The sequence below is a fragment of the Pelobates fuscus genome, chromosome 7 (genome assembly GCF_036172605.1).
Source record: "Pelobates fuscus isolate aPelFus1 chromosome 7, aPelFus1.pri, whole genome shotgun sequence".
Classification (NCBI taxonomy): Eukaryota; Metazoa; Chordata; class Amphibia; order Anura; family Pelobatidae; genus Pelobates; species Pelobates fuscus.
This window is the reverse complement of record NC_086323.1, coordinates 94,776,965-94,786,103: the sequence shown is the minus strand read 5'-3', so window position 1 is coordinate 94,786,103 and position 9,139 is coordinate 94,776,965.

The window sequence follows — 9,139 nt, the reverse complement described above, 5'->3', positions numbered from 1 at the left end:
ACACATTTACACTGAACAGATGGGTTACCACACTGTGTTCATGCACTGCATAATCAGTCTGGTATTGGACAGAATCAAACTTCAGGAAATACTTCTTTGTCTATCCGTTTACTAGCAGTTTTTCAAGTAGAATGTGTGGATTACATTTTAATGCCTAAAGGATCTAACTCATTGTGACCATTACTGATCCCTTTGTGTCTTAATTTCCATTCGTGAGAAACCTGTATGTAGTACAGTCCCTGCAACCACATCTATAAAAATGTTCAATCCACGTTAATTGATTTACAAATTTAAATAATAATTTATATGTTGTTACCGCATACTCTAGACCTGTAAATCATTATAAATCACTAACTGTATGATCGATATGTACCAATAAATGGTAAAATAGCCTTCTTAAGTTATAGTTGGAGACCAAATCAAGCAACCATAACCACTTTTACACTGTCCAAAATAACCACCACCCTGGGTTAAAATAATCAAAATTCTGGGTGCCTATTGGAGTAAACCAATAGTGTAGACAGGACTCAGTGGAAATGATAAAATACCAGTGGTGAATAAAAATAATCCTTACTACAAGTGTATCAGCTAGTCCGGTCCTTACCCTCCACAATAAAAGGTAGGAAGGATCCAAAAACTGCTAGGACAATAATCTAGTACAGGTCCTATAACTTATCAAAGGAAGAACTGATACATACTGGATAACATTGAAATAAAATAAATAAAAATACTCCTGCACCACAAGGGGTTAACGTGTCAATTATATAGTGCAGCAGACAGTTTACCAGTTAAAAATATTTATATGTATATATAAACTTGGCACAACTCTTAATAAGTTAAGTATACAGACTTGAAGAATAGGACACAGTTGACATATTTAAGGCACTACAGCAAGTTCTTTCAGATGAAACTGTTATAATGCCTAAGTCTTACTTTAAAATTGTAGTCTTTACCCATACCCTGCCCAGCCAAATCAAGTCGTAGAACAGTGTGCGTCCAACACAAGTCTCCTTCACAGCTAACAGTGAAGGAACCAACATTGTGTCTGTAGTGCAATTTTTTTTTAATTAAGCCATCATTAAATGCTGTCAAAAGAAAAAAAAGTAGAAAAATTAAACTAAGCACACATTCAACACTCCTTGTAATGTTATCTGGTTCTACATAAAATCAGGGGAAAAACAAGAAATGATGTATCTAATGTATAATGCAAAGTATTTGCATAGATGGGATATCAAGGTAGCCAATGGACTTATTGTAGACCAGGTAAACCAATACTTATTTGATGAACAGAAAAAATTATAAAGTTTTATTAAACAAAATATGCGTGTGCTGTGATATAGACACCAAAAAACTGAGTTAAAAGTACATACTAGACGGATCTGTGATACAGATACAGGACGTCTAGCCCTCCAGTATGAAAAGCTGGTAACTGTCAGTAATATTTCAGACTAGAGAGCGGAGCTAGATAGTTAATTTCACAGTCTGTCTCATCAGACAGCAATAATAAGCTGAAGAGTTACAAAACAAAAAAAAACCAGTCTGTAACACTAATAAATTAGTAAATCTGCAACCCTAATTGCTTAGTAGGGGATATGACAGCAGGGAATAGCTGAGGAAATAATCTGATCTCAAGATTAACATATCAAGAGATTGAAAAGATCGCTGATTTAATATAGCCAGCCTCTGCCTGCAATTCACTGAATACACAGTTACAGACAGAGTACTTGTCGCTATCAGTGATAGATACTGGATACTTAGTTCAGAAAGGACAATTTGATAATTAATGCTGCAGTCAGTCCTTGTAGGTAGCAATGATATGCTTGAATAACCAGCAAAAAACCAAGTATATCTATCGTGATCAGTCTTTGTACGTAACAATGATTTGTCTGAAGATTATATCGATCCTCGGTATACCTGCCGTTATCAATTTGTATAGCTGGCAGTAATATACTTAGGAGCTTTTAAGATCCTAGGTGTCTCTGCCGTGGCAACTGGTAAATAAATATAACGATAGCCAGTTGCGGGGAACGGTAAAAATAATTCAGTAGTAGTTATACAGCAATGAAACGGGTATGTAGAGAGTTAGATCGGTATATCCAGCATCTGTCTGTGATACTAGAACTAACAGTTAAGCAAGTAGGGAGGGAGGGGGGGGAAATAAGGGGATAAAATGGATACAGATGAAGTTGCGGTAGACAGGGCTACAAAGTATCAATTGGCAGTAGCACACTGTGTACTACGGAGGCTGATACCGAATAGAAGGATTAAACAACCCCTGCAATAATATATCCCGTGCCTTCAAGGGCACCTAACCCCAACCCCCAGGTTGTAAATCACTGGAATAAAATCGCAAAACAAAGTGTGGTGAAAAAAGAAAAAGGTAATAATAAATGGAGTAAATGAAAAATATATAAAGTAGGACAGCGCGGTCGCCAGTCTATGCACTGCACTTAGAGGTCCAGAAGTGCAGTACACCCTAATCCTCCGCGCGTCAGAGGATTAGGGGGTACTGCACTTCTGGACCTCTAAGTGCAGTGCATAGACTGGCGACCGCGCTGTCCTACTTTATATATTTTTCATTTACTCCATTTATTATTACCTTTTTCTTTTTTCACCACACTTTGTTTTGCGATTTTATTCCAGTGATTTACAACCTGGGGGTTGGGGTTAGGTGCCCTTGAAGGCACGGGATATATTATTGCAGGGGTTGTTTAATCCTTCTATTCGGTATCAGCCTCCGTAGTACACAGTGTGCTACTGCCAATTGATACTTTGTAGCCCTGTCTACCGCAACTTCATCTGTATCCATTTTCTCCCCTTATTTCCCCCCCCCCCCCCCCCCTCCCTCCCTACTTGCTTAACTGTTAGTTCTAGTATCACAGACAGATGCTGGATATACCGATCTAACTCTCTACATACCCGTTTCATTGCTGTATAACTACTACTGAATTATTTTTACCGTTCCCCGCAACTGGCTATCGTTATATTTATTTACCAGTTGCCACGGCAGAGACACCTAGGATCTTAAAAGCTCCTAAGTATATTACTGCCAGCTATACAAATTGATAACGGCAGGTATACCGAGGATCGATATAATCTTCAGACAAATCATTGTTACGTACAAAGACTGATCACGATAGATATACTTGGTTTTTTGCTGGTTATTCAAGCATATCATTGCTACCTACAAGGACTGACTGCAGCATTAATTATCAAATTGTCCTTTCTGAACTAAGTATCCAGTATCTATCACTGATAGCGACAAGTACTCTGTCTGTAACTGTGTATTCAGTGAATTGCAGGCAGAGGCTGGCTATATTAAATCAGCGATCTTTTCAATCTCTTGATATGTTAATCTTGAGATCAGATTATTTCCTCAGCTATTCCCTGCTGTCATATCCCCTACTAAGCAATTAGGGTTGCAGATTTACTAATTTATTAGTGTTACAGACTGGTTTTTTTTTGTTTTGTAACTCTTCAGCTTATTATTGCTGTCTGATGAGACAGACTGTGAAATTAACTATCTAGCTCCGCTCTCTAGTCCGAAATATTACTGACAGTTACCAGCTTTTCATACTGGAGGGCTAGACGTCCTGTATCTGTATCACAGATCCGTCTAGTATGTACTTTTAACTCAGTTTTTTGGTGTCTATATCACAGCACACGCATATTTTGTTTAATAAAACTTTATAATTTTTTCTGTTCATCAAATAAGTATTGGTTTACCTGGTCTACAATAAGTCCATTGGCTACCTTGATATCCTATCTATGCAAATACTTTGCATTATACATTAAATACATCACTTCTTGTTTTTCCCATTTTCTACTTTGGGGTTACCCCCCACCTTTGTGTGTATCTAATGTGGCTCTACTAGTTCGTTTCTTCCTACATAAAATCAGTTTAAACTTTAAGGTTGTTTGTTTGAAATAACAAAATAAAAAAAAAATCCATGAATTGACATCTAAGCAGTCTGGGATATACCTTGCATAACGATATTAAAGATTCCACATTCTGTACCAATTTACAGCTCTCAGTCAAACCGACTAGATCAGATTGATTTATGAAAGCAATAAAATTAAACAGGATCTTCCTAAAGTAAACCGATTAAATGAGGTTACTTGTGATATTAATTTAAATGTGTTTAAATACCTGCAAGTACTTAACTGCATTTCTTTCTCAACAAGTCATAGCTCATCCAAACCACCTAAAAGAAAAGCCTCTGGGAATTTTATCAGACTATGATATCTATAAAAGTAATTTTACGGAATCTAGTGCGCTATAGCTGGCTGTTAAAATCTGAAAGAGGTTAAAAATGCAGGCAAAGCTGTGGGTGTTTTTAATTTCTAGCTTGTAGAGAAAAAGAAAAATAATCATAAATTATAATTAGAAAAGTATGAGGGTTTGCAGCTGCATAAACAAGGGAACAACAGCAGGATTTCAGTAGCTCAACTAAATACGCAAGCATATTTAAAAATTCATTGGAGAACTGCAAATCTCACGAACCTTTGGGCAAAATCACTGCATGCTGCCAGCGTAGTTTAATGGGAATTGTATGCCAACAGTTAAAAATCTGGTAAAAAATAAAATGATGAATTTAAAATTAAAGTTTGAAGCAGGAAAAATAATTGTGCCAAATTTCAATAAACTATGAAGCATGAATCGGATGTACTCTCTCAGGTAATTAATACCCAAGAGAAATTAAACCATGTCAAAAACATAATGTACACCCAGTCTAATTCTGTAAATTGAATACATAGAACTAGGCATTTTCCAGAACGAAAAAGAATTACTAAAAAACAAAAACCCACAAGACAAACTTACCGTATTTTTCCATGTAGAAAACTATTTTTTTTTCAAATTTTCCTTTTAGTCTAAAATTGGGGGATGTCTTATACACGGAATGTCACCGCAGGAAATTAAAAACAAAAGAACACCTTCAAAAATCTAATTATTGGGGGGCGTGGCTATGGACCGCATGGAGCCGGACGCATAAACTGTGAGCTCCGCCATATCGTGGTCTCCACAGCGTGTTTTAACAGCGAGACGGCCGTACAAAATACCTCTACCAGACACTGAACGCACCCTGCACACGATGGCAACGAAATCGCAGAGAAAAATGAAGCAGAAAACGATCGATATACACCTAAATCCGCAGCTCAATTCTCCCATGCGAATCCAAGATGGCACCGACGACACCGGATCGCCCACACTGGAGCATGAGGTAGGAGACAGCCAAAACAGCTTTGACAGCACTGTCATAACCCCTGCCACTGATGCATCCATCAGCACTATGCTGGACAGACTGAAAACAGCATTATGCTCCGACTTACACAAAGTGGCATCTGATATTAGAGCTGACATCCAGGCACTGGGGGACAGGACAGCTCACCTAGAAGAAAAAACAGAGGGACTACTTACAGCGCACAATGACCTGGCAGAAGCACATGTGGCGCTAGAAAATAAAGTCAAATATTTAGAAGGGAAAATTGCTGATAACAAAGACCGGGACAGGAGAAACAACATTAGGATCCGCGGAATACCCTAAAATGTGGGACCGCGTGACCTCACACAATTTGTACAGAAGCTGTTTAAAGCTATGGTTCCCTCATTAACAGAGGCCGACCTCCACCTGGATAGAACACACCGACTACCTAAACCGAGATATCTGACCGTTACAACTCCCCGAGATGTCATTACTAGACACATCTCCCCGAGATGTCATTACTAGACTCCACTACTTCACGGTCAAGGACCAAATAATGCATGCATCTAGGCTCAACACGGCCCCCCCTGAAGGATATGCGGACATTAAGCTGTTCATAGACCTCTCAGCGGCCACCATGTTTAAAAGAAGATCGTTTGCTCCAATAACAACAGCCTTACGCAACGCCAACATAATGTACAAATGGGGATTCCCGACTAAACTCCTCGTGCAGAGAAATGGAATTGACCGAGCAATCCTGACACCAGAAGAGGGCATAAAAATCCTGGATGACTGGAAAGTTCCCGTTCCACCGAATGACTCACACAGTTCAGGCCTGCCGCCTCCCCGCAAAATAGCGAGAGATTGGCATCAAGTCCCATGGATTACAGCAACCCCACAAAGCCGAAGAAATCCTCATCCTTGAGCCCACTCCGGTTGTACACAAGGACACGTAATATTGTTAAATGAATTAATTCTATGTTTCGCAGGTTGCCTACACATAAGAATATAATGACTTCATGTGTGCAGTTACCGCAACAACGGCCATGAGACATGTGACCACGATTGGCGCTAGGCCACTGCTAATTTCATAACTTTGTGATTGTTGTTTTCTTTTTCTTTGTTAATCTTGTATTTGTTATTTCCACATCCATCTACTGTAGTGGGTAATCGTTGATTATCACCTATTCTAAGCAAATACCACCAACCCCCAAACAAGGCTTACTAGCTAGGCCACCATATACCCGTCTGCAATACGTTGCATTAGGCCCAGGTGGTTAACGGGTAATTGTACATAGTTTACTTCCCCCTCCCTGCGACTGACCCAGATAACTCATCCCCCACGGCTTAAGTAACATTCACTTACACCAACACTCTATCCACCCCAACTTCGGATATCATTGTTGGTACTGTTGGTACGACCCTTAACGAATAACACCAGCAGCGATATGCCGCTCAAATTTCTGTCGCTGAATACCAAAGGCTTAAATTCACCTAATAAGCGTAGATTAGCTCTCCAAGAGGCCAAGACACAAGGAGCGCATGTAGCTTTCTTTCAGGAAACCCACTTCAAATGGGGGTCCAAACCCAGATTTAACTCTTCTTGGTTCCCAGTAGACTACCATACGTGCTACCACAAAAAGAAGAGAGGTGTATCGATACTAGTACATAAGAATGTGGTTTTTGAACTCATCCGTAAAATAAGTGGCAAAAAAGGCAGATACCTCATACTACAATGCCGCCTTAACAATCAACCGTATACCTTAATGAATGTCTATAGCCCTAACGAAAACCAAAACATGTTCATGACTAATGTATTTTCTCTCTTATCAATGTACAGTTTTGGGGAGGTAATTCTTGGAGGCGACACTAACTTTCTCCTAGACATCAATATGGATTCCTCAGCAGCGAGAACGGTAACCGCAACAACCTCTAAACAAAGACACGCACTGACATCCGATATATGCAGAACACTGACGACACATAACTATGTAGACCCATGGAGAATAGCTCACCCTGCTGACAGACTACACATGCTACACTGCAGCACACAACAGCTACTCCAGAATTGACAGGTTTCTGATTAAGTCCACGTCCCTAGGGAGAATGATAAGTACAGACATTGGCATCATCTCATGGTCGGACCATGCCCCTATTACGCTGACCTTATCGGAACAATGTCCATCTACCGGCCAATTCCCCTGGAGACTGAACGAATCCTTACTTAATGACCCAGCCATAATATCCCAAATCACAACAGACCTCCAAAATTATTTCACAGAAAATACTCGCCCAGATACATCGCCGACTTCTATTTGGCTAGCACACAAGGCAGTGATCAGGGGGAGTTTTATAAAACACGCCAATCATGCCAAAAGAGCGCGACAAACCCAATACCTAGAAATCATTCAAGAAATCACAGCTTTGACACATAGAAACAAACGCTCACCTTCACCCACGACACAAACAAGACTCCTACATGCTCATGCCAGACTACGAAACTGAATTGGCCAAAACCACGTATCTACTTCAAAAATACAAACATAAATATTTCGCCTATGGCAATAGAGCGGGAGCAAAACTGGCTTCCCAGCTCAAACAAAAATCATTCGCCTCCAGGATTGCCTTCCTAAACACAAATAATGGACAAAAAAAATCACTGACCCTAACAAAATAGTAAATGAATTCTCGGACTATTACGACAAACTGTATAATCTGAGCGAGGACAAGGGGGTGCCAACGCCCACCCTTTGATGATATTGACAATTTTCTAGCAAACATCCACCTACCATCCTTATCACCGGATAGAGTATACCAACTCAAACAACCGATATCCCATGAGGAAATATCCAAAGCCATAGCTGACTTACCATCAAACAAATCCCCAGGCCCAGACGGCCTCCCTAATAGGTACTATAAATAGTTCTCACGATTGCTACTTCCCCACCTCTTGAACCTATACCAACATAGTCTAGATAGGGGAGCCCTACCACCAGAATTATTAATGGCTCACATCTCTACGTTACCCAAGCCAGGCAAACCACCCACCACTTGTAAAAACTTCAGGCCGATCTCCCTTCTCAATAGTGACGCCAAACTCTATGCGAAGATACTGAGTAACAGACTTACATCCATAATAAGCGACCTGGTACATAATGACCAATCAGCGTTCGTCAAGGGGCATCAGGGCTCTGACAACACCCGAAAAGTCCTTAACATACTAGCTACGATGGAGAGGGAATCGGCGGGAGGCCTCCTTCTGGCACTAGATGCGGAGAAGGCCTTCAACCGACTTAATTGGGCGTACATGCAAAGAGTACTGCAAAAATTTGGTTTACCTATCGAATTTATCAACGGCATCATGGCATTGTATAAGAAACCAGCTGCCAGAGTTGCTCATGGTGGCTTCCTGTCCACCCCCTTTCAAATATCCAATGGTACACGACAAGGGTGCCCCTTATCCCCCCTACTCTACATCTTATCCCTTGAACCACTAGCACAAAAAATAAGAAACGACCCTCGCATACAGGGCGTTAAGCTCTTAGGGAAAGAATACAAATTAGCGCTGTTCGCAGATGATATCTTAATAACATTAGAAAACCCACAAGTATCAACCCCACCCCTAATGGAGACACTGACGAGATTCGGGGACATATCACCTTACCGCCTAAACCAGGAAAAAACGCAAGCACTACCTGTTAAGCTCCCCTTGACCACCGTGTCCACAATGAAAGAGAAATACCTCTTTGACTGGAGGACATCGTCACTTACTTATCTGGGCGTAAAAATTGCATCCTCCATAGCGGAGATAATCAAACTAAACTATCTCACACTACCGCAACAATGCACATGAGAAATGCACAAATGGTCACAAACACACATCTCGTGGTTAGGTAAAGTAAATGCGTATAAGATGGTGATCTTACCAAAAATAC